Source organism: Mus pahari, chromosome 11, assembly GCF_900095145.1.
Source record: "Mus pahari chromosome 11, PAHARI_EIJ_v1.1, whole genome shotgun sequence".
Taxonomy (NCBI): domain Eukaryota; kingdom Metazoa; phylum Chordata; class Mammalia; order Rodentia; family Muridae; genus Mus; species Mus pahari.
In genome coordinates, this window is record NC_034600.1 from 9,433,076 (window position 1) to 9,457,885 (window position 24,810).

Below are 24,810 nucleotides of genomic sequence, written 5' to 3' on the forward strand. Positions count from 1 at the left end.
AGAAAGGAAGCAAAGGAGAAAGGGAAGAAATATTTGCCCTGCACAGGACAAAGGACTGCCTCTGGATAGGGAGGAGACAGGCATGACCCCCAGGCAAGTGGCATTTATAAAGAGAAAAAGAGAATGTCTATGTTAGGATTAGCTGGTTTGTGTTTGATTGGGCATGTTAATTAGGGTCGCCAAAGAGAGTTTAACTGGACTTTAATACTTTGATACCTGGAAGTGGTGGTCAGTCTCAAGGAGGAGGAAATTGTCTAATAAGGGAATAGACCTGGGTGGATAGCTTTAAGAATATAATGTGACAGATTAGCAAGCCAGAGGGGGTGGGGGAAGGGCAAGGCCTGCCAGAGCCATGTTTGCCATGCTCAGGCCTACTAGATCCCTTCAGACACAAATATGAACTAAGAGAGACTGTGACAGTATGCCCAAGCCAGCACATATCTAAGCCAGATGGAGCCCCAGTGTTGGGAGGAGTAGACATGAGCTCCCATTTTTAAACTATTAATATATCTCGAATTGATAACCATATGCAAGGGGAAATCATTTTTCTTCCACAGATACTCACTTGGCACACACACTTCACTTAAGGGTAGGCCTCATGCCCAGCATGAGATGGGAAACATAAAGTGAACTGGATGAGAGGCACTTGTTTGTTTTCTTTTAGTGTTGTTTCTAACATGTCTTAGCCATTTTCTACTATAGGTAAGCTGGAGTTTTCATTCCTCTGATTTGGTTATAAATGTTCTTGGTTTTTGTGACCTTCTGGTATTCATCCTGTTTGGAGTTAGATGTACTGTGAAACAAACTCTGTGTGTCTCTGCAAGTTTCAGAGCTGATTCAGAGGCGGGTATACCTTGTTTCAATGTGGGTATCAAACTCTTCGCGATGATGTCTTTGACTCAGTAAAAATGAAAATGAACACAACATCAGTCTCCATCACTCTCTGGTCCCGACTGCAGATGCATCGTCACCAACTGGCTTCGGGCTGACAAGGTATCTGCCATGATGGACTGTACCCGCAGACTATGAACTAAAGATGACCCCTCTTCCTCCCTCCCTCCCTCTATCCCTCCCTCCCTCCCATCCTCCCTTCCTTTTATCTTTCCTTCCTTTTTTCTTTCTTTCTTTCTTTCTTTCTTTCTTTCTTTCTTTCTTTCTTTCTGAAGTTGCTTTTGTCAGGCATTTTATCATAGCTGTGAGAAAAGTTACTAATGCTGTTTATGTCTATAATTAAATTGGGAACATTTTTAGCCACTGTCACTTCAAGTAGTCCTCTCTTCCTTTAGCTTTCTTTCATTTCTGTTGTTCCCATTGGAACAATGGTTCTTAACCTTCCTAATGCTGCAATCTTTTAATATAGTTCCTCATGTTGTGGTGACCCAACCATAAAATTATTTTGTCACAAATTCATTACTGTGATATTTCTATGGTTATGAATCATAATGTAAATAAATATCTGAAAGGCAGAATATCTAATATATGCCCCCCAAAGTAGTCGTGACACATATGAGAACCTCTGCATTAGAAGGACGTTTCACCACTGGCAGTTGTCCCATAGTTCTTACCTGTGGACTGGACCTAGTGTCTCTAGGTTTTTCAGTCTTGTTCAAAGACTTGAAGCACAACAAAAGCAAGAGTGTCAGAGGAGTCTGTTAGAAAGCACAGCATAAATACGCTGCCAGGTATAGAGAGCCCTGAGTAAGCACTCAGCTCATGAACATCAGATACGTATCAAGCTTCCTGATGTAGGTACAATTGGGAGAGCAATTCATTGCTGGGGGCAGACTATAGGTGATTTTCTGTATTAACTGGTAAGTTTAGGTTATGTATCTTCATTCACTGTGCATGTCTTCCCGTGCAGCATCTGACTGTAATCCTGTGCATGCCCAGTAACACATAAACTGGTGATAAATAGGATCTGTCTTCATAACCAGCCTAGACCAGGCCACTGCTCCTAGTTCCAGGTCATTTAGTAGTTGAGTGGTCACATGGGAAAGTTTATTAAGTGTGGGGCTAGTGGAACCATGTCACCAGACAAAAACTGGGGAAGTTGCGCGGATTCAGAAGCCCAAGTAAATTCTCATATCTCAGAAGAGTCAGCTTTCATCTATTCCCAACCTGCTTCCTGTCCTGGAGCCTGTGGCCATGACACCTCACATGAGGATTGTGACCGCTAGTCACAGAGCACAGAGTTCTTGATGCTAATAAGGTACCTAAACGGGCCAGCCCCAAGGGTTTAGCCAATAAGCTTCCCTTTCCAGACATTTCTTCCTGCAAAAGGTAATCTCTGGTCTACCCTGAGTAAGTTATATGCATCTATTTTCTACTACCAATAAACAGTTTGGACAAGTAAGGGCTGTGTCTCTCATCAAGAACCAACATGGACAGAAGCCTTGGTCACACAGAGCCTTGCCACCTCAGTCTCCCAAAAAAACGGTCCCTCCACCCTCCCAACATGGATACTCACCCCTGAGCTAAGCTGGAGTTTCCCCTGTCCTTGGTCCTAGGCTAATCTCCAGCTCCAGAGCCCCCTTCATTCCAGACTCCTCATTCTACCCAGCAGCATCTGGAAATCTGGGAGTTAGGGAACCCCAGCTTCAGTTCCAGCCTGCCTTTTTTCTCACCTAGGCTGCCTCCCACCCCTGCCATCATAGGCTACATTCATAGCCTGATGCCTCTGTGTTTCGTCTTTCTGAGCCATGTTCGCACACAGACCCACAATTAAGGGTTGTTAGGGAACTACATATTGGAGTAACCAGTAGCTTTGTTTGGAGAGATATATTTATGTAGTTCAGTGCACAGGGGTTGGGGTGAGGCAGAATCCAGTAAATGTAACTTTTATTTCCTTAGAGGAAACCACAAGGTAAGAGCTGTACCCAAGTTTTGCTAATACACAGCTTAGACTGAGCCTGGAGCATTTCAATCTGTGTTCTAAGTATCTGTGGGCCTAAACCTGGAAGCTTGGCTTTTGTACCATCCTCTAGCCCCTGCTAATCTAGGCCTAGACTGTTTCAGCTCTGAGACTTACTGCTGAATAAACTCACCCTTTCTAACTCCTTCTGAACTCTGGCTGGCTTGTTCAACTGAGCTATTCTGGTTCAAACTCCTCTCCAAGCTGGCTGATTCAACTTAGCTTCTCTTGGCTTCTCACTGAATTGCTCTGCTTGGTCTCAAACTAACTCTGGCAATCAGTTCTAACCTTCTGGCTCCTTCTTATTCTCTGGCTCATTCTGTTTTCACCTGTGTCTAGCTTGTTCTCTCTGCAACCTGTCTGTAAAACTGTCCTTTTTTTTTTTTTTTTTTTTTTTGCACTGCTCACTCAAGTAGCCCCTTGTTCCTATCTGTTCTCCTGAGAGTTGAGCTTATCCTATCTCTGACTTATTCTGTCAAATATTTCTCTGATTATAATAACTTTATTTGCCCCTCAATCAGAAATCACTTTCAAACATGTCTACTTCATTCTACAAACTAATTTACCTGCACTGTTTGGGAATAAAGGTGTGTGCTAAGGGTGTGTCTACATTCCAGCTGAAGGGATTAAATGTGTGTAATTCCAGTTGGAAAAAAGAAAAAAAAGAAAGAAAGAAAGTTGGTTTTCTGAATCTGTAGTCCCTCCCCTCCTGCTCTTGGCTTTGAGCTGTGTGTACGGCCCAGCTAGGCAGTGACTGTTCTAAACTTTTGCCTCTTCTAAACTCTGTTGCTCTTAACACTGCTGCCTCCTCCCGCCATAGCCGCATGCAAAAGTGAAAGTGTGGTCTATGCGGAGATTTGGGCCCCGTCCAGCCCCGCACAGTAGAGTTGTGGGCCTGCAGACAAAGGAACAAACAAGGGGCAGGCTGCAGTCTGGCAAACAAGGCGGGGGCGGGGAGGGAGCGGGAGGGGGGGAATAACTCATGGTGGGTAGACAGAAGCCAGGGCAATGGGTGGGCGGGGCAAAAGAGCCAAGGCAGATGCTTCCTGGGCAGGGCTGGACAGGCACTTTGGCTAAAAGCCTTTCACTTAACCCTTTACTTTCTGCTTTCCTGGGGGGGGGGCAGGGGGAAGAAACTGCAAGGTACAATGTACCCCTATCCCCCACCCAGCTAAGCTCACTAAAGCTGCATTGAAGCTGTTCCACAGCTATTCCACAAGAATACCCGAATCATGCTTTTCAACCCTAAAATTTTCTTGCTTCTTTTCTAAGTGCTTTTTTTCTTTCTAGTATTCATGATATACGTCCAAAAATTCTCTCAACTTGTTTAAAATTTCCTTTAAGGTGCAAAAATCATCCAATCCTTAATTAGTAACCAGTTTTCTTTTACAGAAGAACTGTTAACTGCTTACCCCAGTCACACAATTAACATGATATTTTCTTCCTCGGCCATCCACGACGGATCGTGATGTGCTCCTAAGCAAATCATTGCAGGCATAACCTTCGCTATCCCCCCTATGCAGACTTACTCTGCCGGTGTTCTGCTCCTCTGCTATAATTATTCTACAGGTCTATCTCCACATGGGGTCTGCTGCCACAGATCCGCCTGAGACTGTGCCATCTCCTGAGACCTACAGATGAAAGCTGCCTTCCTCCAAAAATCTCATCTGACTGAGGGCACCTGAGACAAGTGCTGAACCACAGAAGACAGACTTGGGACCATCCAGCTACAGATCTTTTCCCAAAGCCAAATGGCTGCTGAACTTTGGGGAAAGTTATATGATAGTGAGGAAAGCATAATGTCTATCTAGATTAATTAATTGCTGTTCAAATGTTATTACCCTCAAATTGTACTACCCATGGAACATCTGATTGATTGTATGATCTCTTGCCTTCTCAACTCTTAACTCTTTTTACTATTCTGGCTTTGTTCTGCTACTTTTCTTCAGATACTTCCATTCACTCTAAATTTTCACCACTAATGACACAATCACATCAGTGACCCCCTCTTTTTTTCTTATAAAAATAGATGGGGAGATGTGGGGAATTGTAGGCTGGTCTCCAGTCAAGCTGAGGTCTGAACCCCAAAGGGTGATAATTCACCTTCATGACACAGTAGGCGTTTCCTCATGCTCCTGAAACTCTGGCTCCTGCCTAAGTTACTGGCTCTTCCACAGCCCTCACAAGAGAAGCATGGATAGAAGTCATGTAGGCAATGGCCCAAGCTTCTGACCTTCAGGCTAAACTCCTCCCCAGTTACCTAGCAACAGTGAAGACCATGAAAGGGCTGTTCTGCCTCACCTCACTCTCTTAGCTCTCACTTCTCTCACTCCTCTCTCCTCTTCCCTTTCTCTTTGTCTTCTCCTCTCTCTCTCTCTCTCTCTCTCTCTCTCTCTCTCTCTCTCTCTTACCTTCTCTCTTTCCCCCTGCATTTCTATAATAAATCTCTAAAACCATAGAGAGTCTCTGCTTCAGTCAAGATCTGCTGTACACACTCTCGCAGGTGTTGGGAACCTCTTCCCTCATCCCTCTCTCCTACAACCCTGGTGGCTTTAGCAAAGTAGCTTCGGGGTTCCCAGGTAGGGCTGCCCCTTGGCCACCCCTTGAAGAGTGGGTCAGAGGCTTGAATGCCCGCGCAGGGCTGAATGGAAAGTGTATGGCAGCTCTCCCACACCTGGCAGACCAGAGAATAGGTAAAACTCTGGAAGGGTATAGGTTTTTCCTCCCCCGCTCTCCCAAGGGCCCCCTTTTTAGTTCCCAACACAGGACTAACCTGAGCTAACCTGGGATAGCTGCATTAACATTGCAGGAAAAGAATTACAACAGCTTAAAGGCAGACATAGATAAAGATACCCAATGCCTAGAAAACTCCATTTCATACTTGGAGCCTAACATAAACTCTCTAGCCGAGGTAGTGCTGCAAAATAGGTGAGGATTAGACTTAATATTTCTACAACAAAGAGGGCTACGTGCCTCTTTGCATGAGGAGTGTTGTTTCTATGTCAACCATTGTGGAGTTATTAGGGAATCATTAACTAAAGTTAGGAAAAGTATATATAGATGCCAGAGGGAACGAGAAAATTTCAAAAGTTGGTACAACTCACTATTTGATTCCTCCCCCTGGTTATTTCCCACTCTCATTTCCATACTTGATTATTCTCTTACTCCTCACTTTTGGACTATGTGTTATTGATAAGCTTTTACAATACATGAGACACAGACTGGGAACTATTCAACTGATGGTAATGAGGTCACATTATCAACAAATTAACAAAGATGATCCAGATCTCAAGGAGCCCAAGATTGGCCTCTAGAGCTATTAACAGAAATTGGGGGCGTGGTGGAGGGGGAATGAAGAGACAAATAGCAGCAGGACAGATGCCATGTTGTCCTCTAATTTCCATTTTAAGTTTCTGTCCTTGGGAAACCTTGGGGAAAACTGGTGGCTCCTGTCCTTGGAAGAAGCAGAAGGCTGCTGTCTCCTGTCCTTACCCTTGAGCTCTGGGAAAGAGACCACCAAGCATTCCCAGGAGTCAAAAATAGACATAATAGCTGTGGTCAGCTTGCCACAACAGAAAAAAAAATTCACAAAATGGGATGAGTTAATCATTCCCAGGTCAAAAATGCCCCTTTTCAGATGGGTGGTCTCTCCTGGTTGTCTGAACAAATGCTATCATTTTGAAGGTTAACATTTCTTTACCCATTCACTCAATCATGTAACTCCAAGGCTCGAAAGCCCCAGCTTGCACATTTTATCTTTTAACTCCCTAAGCCCCTAGACTTGTGTGTTGCATTCCTAACCTGTCCAGTAGGGAGGATTGTTGCCTGAGTCCAAACTCAAAAGAATCTGTGCTTGCATCAGAGTTGTGGTCCCTAGTGGTCTTTTGGGAGATTACACAAACTGGGCATAATACCACTATACTGCAGACAGAGTCAGGACTGGCTCACTTGCACTCACACCCTTGGGGTGGCTCACCTGTAATCCCCATGTTCAGGTGATGGGTGGGGCCAGTTCTGCATAGCCCCTTAGTTCTGCACATGTCCCAGAATAGCAGCCCAGACCAGGGATATCTGCCTGGCCTTCGGTGATAACAGACTCCTGTTGCTGCAGAGCCATGGACCCCAGTGGCAACACCATCTGTTCCTCTACCCTTGACTCTCTTGTTCTGCCTTTATTCATTGTGCCCACATCCTTCTGTTTCTATTTCTCTGTCATTTCTCCACGTCTTACTTAGAGGTACCTGAGGTCTCTGAGTGTCTATGGTTGTTTCAGGAGTGGTCTTGGGAATGCTATGCCTCCCTTGCAGTGTGGTACCAGTGTGGTATCTCTGACATAGTCTGCCCATGTTCCAAGCTTAGTGGTTGTAAAAGACTTGCCTCACACCTTGCTACAAGTGGCCCCATTCAATGTTCGCCTCATGCTCACTCCCAGCTAGGTCCTCCATCCCAAGTAAGGTTCTTATAGTCTCTGGCTTGCTCCCCTCTCAGCCCTCTTTGTGTCAAGGAATTTTAGGTTACTAATTATTCAGATGTTTATAGCCCAAAACCCTGAGTATAGACATACCCTCCCTCTTCTCTGGCACCTACTGATACACATGCGACACAGAAGCCACAGAAGCTAAGGGAAAGGGTCATCGTTATTGAAGCAATAGAAAAGACACAGGACACTTCCTTCACCCAGAGAGTGACTGCTGTCATGTAGCATGACTCATATGCCTAACTCCCCTACCTTGGTCATCACAGTTTACAGATTAACCAAGCCTAATTCCAGAGGGGAAGACCTCCTCTTCTCATGAAAACTTTAAAAGGTGGACACCTTGTTTTGTCTGGTGGGACTAAACTCTTCACAACCCCTGCTGTAAAGTTCAGTGGTAATAAACCTCTTGCTTGAAGGACAGATAAACTGGATGAGTCTCTCTCTGCCTCCCCCCTCCTCCTCCCCCTCATTTCTGCTCTTCTTCCCTAAAACCTAATAGTAGTCGAAGAAAAATATAAACAGCAATTAAGTCTCTAACAGACTATTTAAATTCTTAGGTGGGTTTTTGAACCAATGTAGACATCCCTTTTCCTCCACTTAGGCTCATTTTCGGTAATTTTCTATTCAGTGCCTCGCCTTTAATCTTTGTCTTACAGTTACCTGTTGAAAAAGAGAATTCGAACTGTCCTGACAGAGTGGAAAAGGGAAAATAACTAGGAGGAAATAAGCCAAAGATGGGCTTTTGGATCCTGCTCTTTTCCCATCTCTGGAAAAATAAAAGCAGAGAATGGAGACAGTTGTGGAAAGCTATAGTTGCAGCACAAATAGAGGTTGTGAACTCAGCCTTTAAGTCAGAAATGACTGATAGTAAAAATTACCATGAAAATCCCTTAAATGGCTCACAAGTGTCATACATTTGTTCACCTTTTTCTCACATGCTACATCCAATTCTTCATCAAAATCTGTGAGCTTTCGTTTCAGATAGCATCTTGCATCTAACCAATGTTCATAATCCCTACCTCTTCCCTTTTCCTTTATAAATTGTTCTACATGCTTATTTTTTTTTGTTTCCCTACATTTTAATGTCAAAACACATATTTCCCTGGCCACCAAGTCCTCTGGAGGCAGATCCAGCTTCTCTGAGTGGCTTGCTGTCCCCCAGCCTCCATGTCTAGCCACTTCTCCTCCGCCTTCATCAGACCCGCTGAACTGGAACCATACAGATTAGATTCATAAATAGTAAAAAAAAGTACAAATTTTAAACCAGAGTTTGTCACTATCCCATTCAAAATCTTCAATAGCTTCTTATTTTCATTAGGTAACCAGGATCTGACCCCTACTTAGCCGTTGTACACTGAAGACGGTGATAAGAGGGGTTATTTTTTTTTTAAATCATTTTAAGTGGGAAGATCCACCTCTAATCTAGATATTTTTTCAAATTTTTACTAGATATTTTCTTCATTTATATTTCAAATGCTATCCTGAAAGTCCCCTATCCCTCCCCCCACCCTGCTCCCCTACCCACCCACTCCTGCTTCCTGGCCCTGGCCTTCCCCTGTACTGGGGCATATAAAGTTTGCAAGACCAAGGAACCTCTCTTCCCAATGATGACTGACTAGGCCATCTTCTGCTACATATGCAGCTAGAGACACAAGCTCTGGGGGTACTGATTAGTTCATATTGTTGTTCCACCTGTAGGGTTGCAGACCCCTTCAGCTCCTTGGGTACTTTCTCTAGCTCCTCCATTGGGGGGCCCTGTGTTCCATCCAATAAATGACTGTGAGCATCTGCTTCTGAAGTTTCCATTCAGGCGACTATGGAGTCTGGCGATCTTCCTCAGGGGAGAGTGGATCAGCTGGTCTGGCATGAGTGTAGTGTGCCTCGGTGGTTATCCTGTCCATTTTAATGTCAGTCGGCATGGATAGCAGGATAATGATAGGTCATTTCCACCTGGGCTCCAGTGCATTCCAGTGAAATCTCTTCATGTAGACCCATTCTCCTGGCTGAAATGTATTTGGGTCTGGAACCAGGCCTGCTTCATAAAGAGCATGTAGTTTAGGCCAAACATGTGTATGAGCCCACAGGGTTGCTCTGACTCCAGTTATTAAGTCACCATCTTCCAGTTCTGCAACAGCTGCTGACTGCAGGAACACCGTACATAATCTTAACGTGGGTTAATTCCATCTGGTAAGAAGGGTTTCTCACATTATATAGGGCAAAGGGAAAGAGCATCACCCAGTCTCTGCCAGTCTCCAAGGTCAGTTAAATTAAGGTCTCTTTTAATCCTTTCTACCTGTCCTGAACTTTGGGGTCAATATGCACAATGTAACTTCCAATCTGCACCAATAAATCTTGCAACATCCTGTCATACCTTAGACACAAATGCTGGTCCATTATCTGACCCTATCATGTGAGGGAATCCATATCTGGGTAAGATATCCTCCAGAAACTTCTTAGCCATTACCTTTGCAGTCTCAGCCTTTTTTGGAAATGCCTCTGTCCATCTGGAGAAGGTATCCATGAACACCAGCAAGTACTTGTAACCATACTTCTCTGGTTTGATTTCTGTAAAGTCAACTTCCCAGTAGGCCCCTGGTCTCTAACCTTGAAGTTGAGAGCCAGGATGTCTGGGAGTGTTATGGGTGTTGGTTAGCTGGCAAACCCTGATGCTTGACACTATATCCTCAATAGTATTCTGCATATCCTTGAAAGTCACCTTAGATTGTCTCACTGTGTCAGCCACCCATCTCACTTCCATGTGAGTGACTCTGCATTTTCCTGAGGATGGTTTTTGCCAAGGAGATGAGTAATATTAGCTTACCTTCAGCAGATCACCACCAGCCTTCTGAACATTGACTCATAGGCTGATTCTTAACCTATTTGATCTCTTCCTCTAGATAGACTAGGCATTCTTAAAAATTGGGATTTGGTGGCTTGGACAGAACAGTGGCCAACACAGAGGCCAGGGTGCCTCCTTAGCAGTTTTGTCAGCTAGGTTATTATCTCTAGGCACTGGCTTTGTTCCTTTCTGATGGCCTGTACAATGTATGATTGCCAACCTCTTTGGCAACCAGAGGACTTTGAGTAGTGTAGAATTTCATCTTTAGTTTTGATGGTTTTCCCTTCTGCAGTTAGGAGCCCCCTCTCCTGGTAAATGGCTCCATATACATGACAGTTGCAAATGTGTATCAGTTGTCCATGAAAATATTAACAGGCAGTCCTTTTCCCATGATGAGGGCCTGGGTAAGTGCTATCAATTCAGCCCTTTAAGCTGAAACACCTGGGGGGAGGGGCAGGGGAGACTGAACCATGATTACCTCTGTTTCTGTAGTTACCACTGCTCCTGCTTTCCTCTGACCCTTGCAGATGAAGCCGCTAATGAAAGACCCCCGTTCCAGAGAGACCCTCGCTAAAGTCTGGGGATGAGCCGACGCCCCAATAACTTGAGAGAAACCATTCTTGATACAAAATTGCAAGAGGTTTAATTGGAAATCAGCATGCTGAGGCCGAGCTTATAACCCGCACAGGGCAGAGGAGGTCGACCCTCAGCAGTTGCAATTGAGGATTTTTAAAGGAAAAAACTTCAAGGAAAGGGGAGGATAAGACCACAAAGAATGGGGAAGCTGAGTAAACTTCATAAGGGTGGGGATGATGTATTACAGTTCATCTCTTACGGAAGAGTTGCAAGCTATCTTTGGCAAACATTCTTAGTCCCTTACACAATGTCAGGTACCAGGGTGGGTCAATTGTGATGAGCCAGTTTTAGTGATCATCAGTTTCTCAGGCTGAAGGTGAAAGAACAAAGAACTCTGTGTTGGCCTTTGTTTCTAGGGGTCCAAGAAAACACATTGAATTGGGGTCTTACACTTCCATCTGTAAACCAAGTCCACTCTGCCCTGGCAGAGGGGAATCCTTCAACTCGGGTTGGGTACTATGTACCTGAGCCAAAATTTTGTTGCATTTGTGGAGTGGATGGTCCAAATTAGGGTCAGGGAAAAGAGTCTCGGGATTCAAGGAGACAGGTGGCTGGAAGGTAACTCGTCTAGGTTTAATCAATAAGGTCTGATAATGAGTCATATGGGCATTACCGAGTCACCAATAATGTGGCTGTTTGAGTACTCCTTCAATTACATGGGGGGGGGTAGTTACGACTAAATACTGTCCCAAAGTTAATTTATCTGCATCCTTAACCATTAATGCCATAGCCATAATGATACACAGGCAAGGTGGCCACCCTGCTGACACTGGGTCTAATTTCTTTGACAAATAAGCTACTGGTCATTTCCATGGTCCTAGAGTTTGGGATAAGACTCCTTTGACTATTCCTTTATCAATATACAGATGGAATGGCTTAGTAATGTCTGGTAGCTCCAAAGCATGGGCCAAGTGTAGGACCTGTTTCACATTCTCAAAGGGCTCTTTGGTGTCCCTGAGTCCAGGCAAAGTCCTTGGTTTCCTTGGTGGCTTCATGCAAAGGTCTAGGTATTTCAGAAAAGACCAGAATCTATAATCTACAAAAGCCTGTGGACCCCAAGAACTCTCTCACCTGTCATGGACTCCGGGGGTTAAAGATGTTGATGACAGTCTCTTTTTCTTGCTGTGAAAAGCCATCACTGGCCTTTTTTTTTTTTTTTTAATTTCTTTATTTACATTTCAAATGCTATCCCGAAAGTTCCCTATGCCCTTCCCTCCACCCTGCTCCCCTACCCACCCACTCCCACTTCTTGGCCCTGGCATTCCCCTGTACTGGGGCATATAAAGTTTGCAAGACCAAGGGGCCTCTCTTCCCAATGATGGCTGACTAGGTCATCTTCTGCTACATATGCAGCTAGAGACTCGAGCTCTGGGGGTACTGGTTAGTTCATATTGTTGTTGCACCTACAGGATTGCAGACCCCTTCATCTCCTTGGGTACTTTCTCTAGCTCCTCCATTGGGGGCCCTGTGTTCCATCTAATAGCTGACTGTGAGCATCCACTTCTGTGTTTGCCAGGCACTGGCATAGCCTCACAAGAGACCGCTATATCAGGGTCCCTTCAGCAGAATCTTGCTGGCATGTGCAGTACATCACTGGCCTTCTTTCAGAACATAACTGAGATAGGTGACTTTAGTTTTGCAGAGATATTTTTTCTTTTTTTTTTTCTTTCTTTCTTTTTTTTCTTTTTGCAGATGCCCAATATCCCATGTCTCCCAGAGCCTTTAGGAGTTTATGAGTCCCTGTCTGACAACCCTCTTTAGTTTCTGCTGCAACCAATAGATTGTCTAGGTACTGAAGAAGAGTTATGTCTCGGTTGGTAGCCCATTACTCACCCAAGTCCTCATGAAAAACTTCATCAAAAAATGGTGGGTGAAGCCAGGCGTGGTGGCACACGCCTTTAATCCCAGCACTCAGGAGGCAGAGGCAGGCGAATTTCTGAGTTTGAGGCCAGCCTGGTCTACAGAGTGAGTTCCAGGACAGCCAGAGCTACACAGAGAAACCCTGTCTTGAAAAAAAAAATTGGTGGGTGAAGTCTTACAGTCGTGGGGCAGGTATGTCTAGGTGAATTGTCTATTAATGCTCTTTTGGGATCACACCATTCAAAGGCAAAGTTCCTGACTTTGGGGGGCCAAGGAATGGCTTAAAAAGGCATCCTTTAGGTCAAAAAGAAATACTATTTCCAATCTGGCAGCAATGAACTCAAAAAAGTATAAGGATTAGGCATTATGGAGTGTATGTCCATCACCTTGCAGTTAATTTCCCATAGGTTCTAAACAGAACAATAGTCATTGGTATTTGGCTTCTTCACAGGCAACAATGAGTATTCCATGCTGGGTCCACCCCTGCCATAAGCTCTACAAACACAGAGGGTCAATATTTTGCTAAGCCCATGATTCCAGTTCTGCCCATACTTGGGGAAACTTTTTCAACCACACATCCAAGTCTTGTTCTGGGACAGTTGGTGACTTGTATAGTCTATACTCAGCCTCAGAAGCCAAGTTGACAGTCAAAACCTGGATCAGATATTCTTTCTGATCCAGTAACCAGACTTCCCCAGGTTTAAAATTAATTTGGGCACTCATTTCTGCTAGGAGATCCCTCCCCAGTAAGGGGTAGGGGCACTAGGGAATGACCATGAATGAATGGGTTACCAGTCCCATCCCTAAATCCACTGGTCTTGGGTAGTCCATGAAAATATTGTTTGGTAACTGTGGTCCCCCCAGGAGAGTGGGCCCTGTACCTCTCCTGGGCAGGAAGGTAGAGCTGGCCTTGCTTGTGGGGGTTGCTGGTGATCTGTCCCCAAGGATATGATAGCAGGAAAGCCAGCAGGCTGACCAGCTCAGATACCTGCCAGGCCTAGATTCAGGGCTTTGAATTGGCCCACCCCAATATCTACTGCATTGATGAACTGCTGGAGTGTATGAAGAGGCCGGTTATACAGATCCAAAACTATAGGATTCTACTAGCCCAGCTGGTATTAAGTCGAACAGTCCTCTGAGGGGGAGTGAGAATGATTATAGGAAAGACAGAACAGAGACTCAGAGACAAAGGTTAGAAATCAGGACTGCTGTCCAGTCCATACTGTGGCAGCCTTGAGTTTAATTCTCTTATTTATATATTTTACAGTATCTTGGGACACAAGGTCATAAGCTAACAGAAACACTTTGCTAAAATGCACACAGTACATTCCTTTCCATCCCAAAAGCCTCTGTTCTTTCCACCAACCAAGGTCAACAGACTTTTCAGCCCCTCCCCTTGAGCCCCAGGTGCACCTTCTTTTATCATTCCATGTCTCAGCAGGCTGGAAAATCTGCCTATGGGCCCCCCCCTTGACTCTGTCTGGCAGACTGACTCTCTCTCTCTCTCTCTCTCTCTCTCTCTCTCTCTCTCTCTCTCTCTCTCCCTATGTGTGTGTGTGTATATATATTTTTTTTTTCTCTGCTTCAGAGAAGCAGCAAAATGACTCTCAGCATCTTCCCCCTTTTTTGTTGTTTACAAAGCTGTCTCACCTATTAGCACAGAAAGTCTGTGACTGACTTAGGCATGCCATCAAGAAGAGTGGATCTTACCTGTTATCAAAACAATGAATCCTAGCGTTCACTCTGTCTTAGCTTGTTCCACCTTGGAGAGAGAATCTTGCCCATCTTAGACTACCAGCCTCTGCAATGGGAGGTGTAACCTATTAAGTTACAGTCTTGAGTTCTATATGATGGAGAATTACATGGATGTTTAAGAGGGATACACTTAACCACAAGTGGTAACAGGCATGATCCTATAACCATTAGAGTACCCAAGGCAAGTACTGAAAAGGCCAAATGAGTAAAGGAAAACCAGGAAGGCATGTTCTTAATTGCACTAACCATTTAGAGGCAGCTTTTGCAGCATGGGATTGTAGGAGTTTAGCATCTTTTAGACAAATCATTAGGTCTACTCAAAGCTTTCTGAACTTTATCTAGCATTTGCAAGCCTCTATCTGCATACCAAGGTTCTGAAACATTAACTAGAAGCATAACAAATAAAGTTGACGAAATACCATTACAGAAATTCCTTGTACAGTGTTAGATACACAATTAGTCAGATCACAACCATAGCAAGTTACATTAAATCTAAACCCATACAATTACTAACAGTACAATTGTCACAGGTTACAAATCTCCAGACATAAAAACATTCATTTGCCCAATCATCAACACATGAGGCAAGGATACACAAGCTGTTACAAAATCTTGACAAGAAAAATGGGGCTGTTTTTAGAGTGTACTCAGTGGGAGATTGGTGGTGGTAGGGTATGTTTTTGACTTAGCATTTCAGCCTATAGAGAGATGCTGTACTGGCTGGTTTTGTATGTCTACTTGACACAGGCTGGAGTTATCACAGAGAAAGGAGCTTCAGTTGGGGGAAATGCCTCCATGAGATCCAACTGTGGGGGAGGGTCCTTTGCGGGTGGTGCCTTCCCTGGGCTGGTAGTCTTGGGTTTTATAAAAGGGCAAGCTAGGGAAAGCAAGCCAGTAAGAAACATCCCTCCATGGCCTCTGCATCAGCTCCTTCATCCTGACCTGCTTGAGTTCCAGTCCTGACTTCCCTTGGTGATGAACAGCAGTGTAGAAATGTAAGCTGAATAAACCCTTTCCTCCCCAACTTGTTTCTTGTTCATGATGTTTGTGCAGGAATAGAAACCCTGACTAAGACAGATGTTGAATCTCTCTTCTGTATCTGCTTCCTGCTGACACTAGCATGCTGCAAAGGGCCTCAGGGAGGCTCAAAGGCTGGTCAAAGGCTGGGCAATCGGGCATTTATCAGAAGCTTCTGATTAGCTAATCCAGATGAAAGACAAGGAACAATCTCATCTATTTCCAGCAAGTCCGGTATTCAGCAGCTCCACAGGTGATGAAATCAGCTGAGACAAATACAGACTAGGAACAAAAGTTAAAACTGTCTACCAATTGTGGAAGGTAAAACTCCCAAGACCAAGGGAAAATCCCAGAATATTCAAGAACAGGCAGATGTACTTATCTGGAGGCTATTTGATCTGTGACAGTTGATACAAGTCTTGATTCCCTGAAACTTGTGTGAACTGTAAATTAATATTTACCATTGAATTGAAATCCATATTTTAGAAATTTAATTAACAGGTGTCTGTTATAAAAACTATAGGTGTCTGTTATAAAAGCTATAGATAAAGAGATCGAACAGAGAAAGTTTTTAGCATGATGAGAAGCATGTTTAAGTTTATATGCAGAAAAAAACCAAAGGCAAATTAAAATATTGAGCTTGTGACTGTAAACTGTCAATGTTCCATTAACTTATCAGAACGCTATTGATCAGTGTTAAAATTCTGAACTTTGAAATAACAATAGCATGTTGGAGGGGCATGAAACAGCTTCCATCTCTCCTCCTCCCCCCTTTAAATCTCTATAACTTGCATTTTTATACCTAAAAATATCTTCTTACACCCTCCAACATTTATAATTTGCATTTATCAACTTCTGCTAGGAAAGACACTGGAGCTTGAATTTATGTATCTTTGCCCTGACATCTGTAAAAGCTCTGATGATTCCTTTTGAAAAAACAGGTAACAGACATGCCACAAAAAGCCAAGTCCTGCTACACCCAAAAAAAGAGATGTAAATGAGGACCATGAAGGAAAAACACCCTGCAACTTTTTGAGCACATCGTTTGCAATGTTAACTGTGTGAAAGGACAAAGGCTCTGCATTTCTTAAACTTATGTCCTCCTAATGTACGGCTATTAAATACAAAGAAGTATTAGTATTATACCATTTACCTTGAAGGTGCCTTTTTACTTTAGTCCAATTATAAGGACTTTGATTATACACTTTTTGGAGTTATACAAATCCATAGGTATCGAGCATGACATTCCAAATAGCTTCTGACTTTCATTCCTAGTACCTTATCTCCCATGATCTGTATTATGTTATATAATGTTTCAATTCCTTGTTCTAGCAGTCTGTCCAAATCCTCTTGTATGCTTGGTTACATTTTCTGCAAGTTGATTAACAAAACTAGTTTGTACTTCTTGTGTTAAAGCTAATGCAGAAGTAGAAGCACTGGCTGTAAGTGTTATGAAAGCAACAACACTGGAATTGATGAGCCCAACCATACATTTACCCTTGCCAGAGCATGATCTAATTCTCCTAGTACTTGCAAGCCTTTTTCAGAGTACCAAGGTTCAGGTAAATTTACAGGAATCATAGTAAAAGCTGGTTGTTGTACTACCATTACAGATAGACCATCATCCAGCCCAGATACACAATTAGACAAAAGAAAATTAAAATAAAAAACATTGAACTCATTATCAGAGTCTACAAAAAGGGTAAAATTCCCAATTATTGAAAGATTAGGTGCGGTAACACAAGATTTTACATTTACCTGAATCCTAGACCCTGTTCCATTTTTATCCACAGAAAACATAACATCATACAAGGTAGCTGCCAATTTCCACATACTCTGAAAATGTCCAGGACCAGTCCTCTAAGTACCTGTTGTGAAAGACCCACAACGTGAGGACTCCCCCACGTTCTGACTCAGGAGAGGCGACACCCCAAATCACTCACAAGAAATGGTCTTGATGCAAACTGCACGAGAATTTTTATTCCAAGAGCATTATGGGAACCACAATCATACACCACACAGGGGTAGAGGATCATGGGCCATGAGTAGCCATTTGAGGGGGGTATTTAAAGGAAGAAACCATAACTCAAGGGGGTGGGAAGGGCGTTGTTGGAAAATACCAAAAATACCAGTTAAAAGCCATGAGGAAGTGCAAAGTCACAAGGACAAGCACATTTGCATAGTGGGGCCCCAAACCCAAGAAGCAGGTGAGTGAAGGAATGTTGCTATCTGTTTTATGATTAGCATGCCTTGGAGCATTGAGTCACAAAGGTCACATTCTCAAGCCTGGACCTAAAGGCCTAGTTTTTATGTTTTTATGTTTCACTTTTTCAGTTGTTATTTCCTTTTGTCCAATATTGGATTGATTTTCAGAATAGTCTATGACTGAGTCAGAATAACTGGTTACATTGAAAGAAAGAGGAAGGTCATTATAACAACTTATCCGTTTGATTTTTTTGAAGATAGGTTCCATAGTCTCCATGTTATCTGTTCCACAAGGTCTGAAATCCTGAGGTGAGGCAGACTGTCCAGTCTGAGATATAGGCATTCCATCTTAATGTTTTACACTACAGTTTTAGAGATATTATTCTTCCAAATCTGAGGGTGGACAGAAACACATCCAGCATTGGTAATATTTCTAGTAAAGGAAATGGGTAATCCCTGACCCACAGCAGTGTAATTCACCAATTTGAAATACTTTTTACTCTCAGACCAAGGAAGTCCTAACAGTTGAGTATTATTACAGGTCATAAGTACTTCTGGCCTCGACCATACAGAAGGATTAGCAAAAGCAGGTCAGGAACATATGCCCAATACAGCTTTCCCAGCACCATTGTCATGCCACTCAGCAAGATCACAGTTAGCATCATTCTGTGTCCCAGAATCAGCATGGCTCACTAACCACTCTGGCAGCCACCATGCTCCTTCAGCATCCTGTGGGAAAAACACAAACATGCCCTTGTCCCCGTAATAATACCAGATTGGGACCATGCCATATGCCAATAAGCAAGTCCTTCAAATCACCAAGCCACAAGCATGCCTAGTTGTAGGATGCCATAAATACTCAGCAGCAGAGTCCTTTGGCATCCAATATTTAAAAATTTAAAATAAAAAGTGCATGATTTAAACTATTTAAAGATTTAAACTATTTTGTGGTGAAGGAGTATACAACTCCCCCTTTTTTATTTTTTTGTAACTGATTTTTCAGAGCTCCATGGGCTCATTCCTTGAGGACATGTGAAATTATATATTTTATATAGATTATAACTCATATTTTATATATTTAACACATATAAAATTCATATTTTAACATGTAATTTTCATTTAAAGTATATAATTTTCACTTAACCTATAGCAATAACATAAATCTAGACAATTTTTAATCACTGCATATAATATATACTAGCATATATAAATCATATTTAGTGTATATAATTTACATTTAATGCATCTAATCTACATTTATCCTATATAATTTATATTTAACATATAATTTATTAACCAGGCATGATGGTGCATGCCTTTAATCCCAGCACTCAGCAGGCAGAGGCAGGTGAATTTCTGAGTTCGAGGCCAGCCTGGTCTACAAAGTGAGTTCCAGGACAGCCAGGGCTATACAGAGAAACCCTGTCTCGAAAAAAACAAAAAAATAAAAAATAAAAAATAAAAACCCAAACATATAATTTATTATTATTTTTAATATGGATAATTTATTTATACATGTGCATCTATAAATATGTATGTAGTTATTAAAGATGGGTTGCCAACTGAGGACACATGAACAAAACATTTGCATACATGCTTCAATGTACATAATTTCTGACTTGTATGATATATATTAGTATATGTAATCTAAATTTGGAGCCATCTGTGTGAAAACCAGGAATCCTAACTGCTTGCTTGTGTCAGAGCTGCAAATCTGCAGCGCTGTCCTGTCAGTGCTGTCCTGTTCTCTAAGGAGCTGTCTCTGGAGGAGGGAGCCCCAGAGAAGGGATGGGCAAGAACTTGCCAGCTAGCCGCTAGTAGGGCCACAGAGGCCAGCTCCAAGCAGCTCCTTCAGCCCCTGCAGCCCAGTCCCTGCAGCCCAAAACCAGTCACAGCCAAGTGCACCTCAGCTGCCAAGCACCTCCATCCCTGGCTCCAGAACAGCTTACTTTTTTTTTTTTTCTCTATTCCCAAGTGTCCCCAGACAGGGTTTGCCTCTTGAAACTCCACTTGTCTCTCCTAACTAATCAAGGTTCTAAGATTAAAGGTACCTACAGACACATTGCCTGGTACATTATAATAACTTGAATTCTTTCCCCAACCTTCTTCCAGGTTTCTAAATTTATTGAACCTTCCTCAGGAAACCAAGGACAAACCTTCTCTACAGGATCTAAAAAAAAAACAAAAACAAAAAAAACTATGTAATTGCTGTTACTCTATTTTAACAAAGCATATAATACAAAAAGCATACAGACATTTTCTTTTTTCTTTACTCTCTTTTTTTATTATTACTTTCTTCAAGCTCCCCTTTTCTGAGCTCCCTTACTTTTTTATGAGCCCCCTTATCTATATTTTCCTATGTTATACTGCCAAGAGACATGCACCACACCTTCACCTTTACCCAGCTCATCCACCGCCTTGCCCCACTCTATCAGAGCACCACCTGCTCAGGCTATCGGTACTGGCCCAACCAGTACTAAGTGGAACAGTCCTCTGAGTGAGGATGATCATAGGAAAGACAGGAAAGAGACTCAGAGACAAAGATTAGAAATCAGGATGGTTGTCCAGTCAATACTGTGGCAGCCTCGAGTTTAATTCTCTTAGGTATCTTGGGAAACAAGGCCATAAGCTAACAGAAACACTTTGCTAAAATGCACACAATACATTCCTTCCCATCCCAAAAGCCTCTGTTCTTTCCACCAACCAAGGTAAACAGACTCTTCAGCCCCTCCCCTTGAGCCCCAGGTGCCCTTCCTTTTATCATTCCATGCCTCAGCAGGCTGGAAAATCTGCCAATGGACCCAAATTTCCTGAACTGTGTCCAGCAGGCTGACCTACCCCCCCCCTCCTTCAGAGAAGCGGCAAAACAGTTCCCGACACAGGTTCTCTATGACACATGTTGACAACAGGATATCCTAGAACAATCCCAGTGAGGTTCCAGTATTGATAGAGTAGCAGAAGCCAGGGGCCTTGTACCAAACCAAAGAGTCTTTGCAATGTACATTTGCAAGCAAAGAAATATAGACAAAAGGATATACTATGGGACATTATAGCTTTCACAATGAATTAAAAAAATTTTTTTTGTTCCTTTTGGATGGAGGTTGTAAGGGTAGAGGGGAAGATGAATGGAATTGGAGTGCCTAATATGAAATTCAAAAAGAAATAATAAATAGTTTTTTTTAAAAAAAAAGAACATTGACCAAAACCAAGTGAGGGGTGGGAAGGGGGGAGAGGTTATCACAGTCCATCATTGAGGGAAGTCAGTACAGGAACTCATGCAACATCAGCTGGGTACTATGGAGGAAAGCTGCTTAATGGATTGGTTTCTAAGACTTGCTCAGTTTGCTTTCATATATATCCCAGGACCACCTTCCCAGGGGTAGAACCACCCACATAAATCATTAATGAAGAGAATGCCATGTAGGTTTAGACTTTTTTAAACCTACTTTTAATAAAGGTTCTCAAACACTTTGACCCCCCTTTTACCCCCTTTTAGAAAAGATGGTAATTAGGACAAGGGGATGTGGACCTGTTTAGAAGTAGTTTCTTGGGGGTGGGGATTCCAATCGGTTTGTCAGGATACCAGCAGTTCAGTTCAGTAGAGTCAGGATAGCAAACACTAATCAGCAGTGGTGGGATGATCCAGCAGAAACTGCCAGGTCTCCACTGAATCAGAATGAGCCAGTGGCAGTGACATGGATCAGCTAGGATGCCAGGAGAAGTTCTCTGCTGTGCCTCTCTCAATGAAGTGAAGATCACTGAAGAGGAAGACATGAGACCAATGAAGCATTGCAAAGCTAGCTATGCAAGAATGCCATCACTGCCTTGCAAGTCCTATATATACTTTCTTTAAGCATCACGTGCCCTCCCAACGGTACTTCCTCAGCAAAACACCACACATGTGAGTTTGTTTCAGCAAATATCTCATGAGTCTGTATCACCTAACATACCTAGAAACTTCCACTTCAATGCCCCACAGGACAATCTGATGGAAGCAATTCCTCAACTGAGGTTCTCCCTTCCCAGGTAACTCTAGTTGTGTCAAGTTGACAAAAACTAACCAGCGTAGAAGACATATGAGACTTAGGCCAAATAACAGGAATCATTCTCTAGGGAGAAAAATCAAGCTTGGTTAATGTGTGTCCCATACAATATGGCAGCAATCAGTCTCCCTTTTGTCTCTGGTGGCAGAGGGGTTAGATATGTTCCTTAGCAGCCATCCCTGCTTAGGATACTTTAAAGGCCTGGGTTCTTCTACTTCTTATTCAAGTAAAATAAATAAAATATACATACTTGATATTTAGCAATTAATATCAATTAGTATATTACCCTTTGCAAAGTCAGTTCAGGCCTTTGCTCTCAAATTCTGGAGGTAATGTAGGTCATATCTGATAATAACTTCATCTGTGATGGAGACAGTCACGTAGAACAGTTTTGGAGAGGGTTTTCCAACATTAGGAAGATAAAGATGGTGGTCAGTCTTCATCTTCAACTTGACTGGATCTGAGATCAGCTAGGAGACAAGCATGTGGGTAGGTATGGGTCTTTGAGTGTACTTTTAGGAAAGACTGACTGTGAAACTGTCCTTTCACAGGTGGCACCAGATGGAAAGAGATCTAAGAACAAGGCATTGTTGCTTCCTTCTCTTCTTCCTGATGAGTGTGACTATCTATTTTTGAGGTTGTTCCTGTTGTTGTTTCCACTGGCTTTTCCTGGCATCAGAATTCAGTTCCCTCAGTCTTTCAACTGGACTGAAGACCCCCCAGATCTCTAGAAAACTCCAGGCCTTCAGCATCAGCTTAGGACTGTGGGAGCATGCAGCCTCACTGACTGAGCAGCTATGCATTCTACGCCTCTACCATGTGCAGGTGACTATTGTCACACCTCCATCCCATATTATGTAATGCAATCTAATAAATCCCACTTTAGGATCTGTATTCATTCTATTGATTTTGATTTTTTTAGATACCCCTGACTAATACAGACTGTGGTAATCAAAATCATTCCAGAGAAATAGAGTTGTAAGGATGAATTTCTTCTATGGGTTTGGTAGTATCACCAATTTAAATAATCCTAAAGTTACTAAAAACTAATCTAGTATCATAGAGAAAGCAGTTGACATGGTGTAAACCATTTAAAGAACTATGCATTTAAGGGCTGGTGCAATAGCTCAGCAGATAAGAGCACTTGCTGTACAGTCTGGTAACCCATTTTCCATCACTAGACTCCAAATAAGTCTAGAAAGGAGTAACTGATTCCAAAGGTTGTTCTCTGATGTCTACATGCATTCCTACACACAAACACATACAACACATACACACATACCCCACCCCCACCCCATCACCACCACCATAAACATTACCGCTATCATCACCACCACCACCATCACCACAACCATACGATCATCACCATCATCACCACCATCACTACCACCACTACCCCTACCATCAGCCTCACCACCACCACCATCATCACCATCACCAATACCCAAGTAGTAACAGCCAACTTGGTGACTGTTGAGATCAGGCACTAACCTATTCTAACTTCCTTCATCTTATACAAAATGGTGGGTTTTTTCCAGGCTGTGCCTTACCCTAGAAGACTCAATTTTTCAAATAGCTTTTGACTCCATTTCGAGTATAAAGACTATGCTGCTGGTGGAACTACACCATCTATGCAACAACAGACTGATAGACAATTTATTCCCTGGAATAAAAATTGTATTGTCCTATGCATTTACTGGGCTAAGCTTAGACTATAGAAGCATATCAGGGAAATCAAGGCAAGATAGAACAGACAAAGAGAAAGCTATATCTTTCTCACTTATGTTAGAACATGGACCCTTTAGACCAGATCATGCAGCCTACATCAGGCCATGGTGCACTGCAGTTCTCTCTGGGACACAGAGTGAAGAAGTTTGTGTTGTAAATTGACAGGTCCCTATTAATGATACCTGGCTTTTCCATGCTCTCTGTCATGTAAACTACATGTTTATGTTGAATTATATCACATATAAAACTATTTGTCACATCTAAAGGCTCTAAAAAGCCAGATTTAGCTTTTGCCACTCTTCAGGATCCTTGCTCAGATTGTTCTACATCTGTTCTCTCATAGTGGCTACTCCCATCTCTCTCACACTATCATTCTCTTTCCTAATGAAGTTCATCTCCAGGATTTAAATCACAGCTTCTTCTTTTAAAGGTCCCATCACATGTAAATCTCAATAGGTTTTGTTTTTGTCTAGTGTCTTGTCTTCCACAGTAAGTTCCATCAATGGTCTTGAGGCCCTTTCATTGTTAGGAAGCCACATTGCTGAAGGGAATTGTGAATTGTGTGTCAGTTTCCTTTCTAAGTACAATTGTTCTTCTTTAGTGTATTTAGCAGCCTGGACCTCTTAAAGTGATGAGATCCTAGCCCTGTAATGGCAAGCCTCTACCTATTCAATACTCAGTGTGCATCAAAGACAAATAGGCAGAAATTCCAGGGGCCTCGCTGGCCTATTTTACTGTTGTCTGTCCATTCACCCTGTAACCTATCTGGATCTGAACCCATCATTTCTATCTCTGGGCATGGTTCTGATTTTGCAAACCTTGTACATATTCGCATATTTTAAAGCTGCATATCTTAACTATCAGATATCACTATTTCCTGGTCTGACAGCAACAGCCTTTTCCTGAGGTTAATTATAGGTTTAGTAAAATATTTTTAATAAATATCAGCATGGGGTTACTACCTGCCTCAAGGGCTTATGTTCCTGAATGAAAGGTATACACATAGCTTTGTGTTTTAATATGTCTTAAGCATATTAAAACTAAAACTTAACTGGACAACTGCCTAATCTCTATCTTGTTATAATCCACTTTCCCATCAATAACTCTGAGTTACTACTTACTAATGTCTATGTTTCATCTTGGCTGCTCTTGACCCAGTTGAACAGCTCTCTGGGCCGTGTTCTCTTGGCCCTTTTACATGGCATCTCTCCTTCTTCCTCATGCATGTTCTTCTTCCATGGTGGCTCTTTTTCCTGTATGTTCTTACCCATGGCAGCTTCTCTGACTTCCCCTTTCTCTGCCTTGCGCTCCCAAGTCCAGGAAATCTAAACCCTGCCTT

The 24,810-nt window shown here is 42.7% G+C and overlaps 1 non-coding gene across 1 annotated transcript; it reads right to left on the reverse strand.

The window, feature by feature from the left end:
* Positions 1-7,416: 7,416 nt before the first annotated feature.
* Positions 7,417-7,547, reverse strand: LOC115065068. The gene has a single exon (XR_003844865.1). It is a non-coding gene; the product is annotated as a small nucleolar RNA SNORA17 (small nucleolar RNA).
* Positions 7,548-24,810: the final 17,263 nt, after the last annotated feature.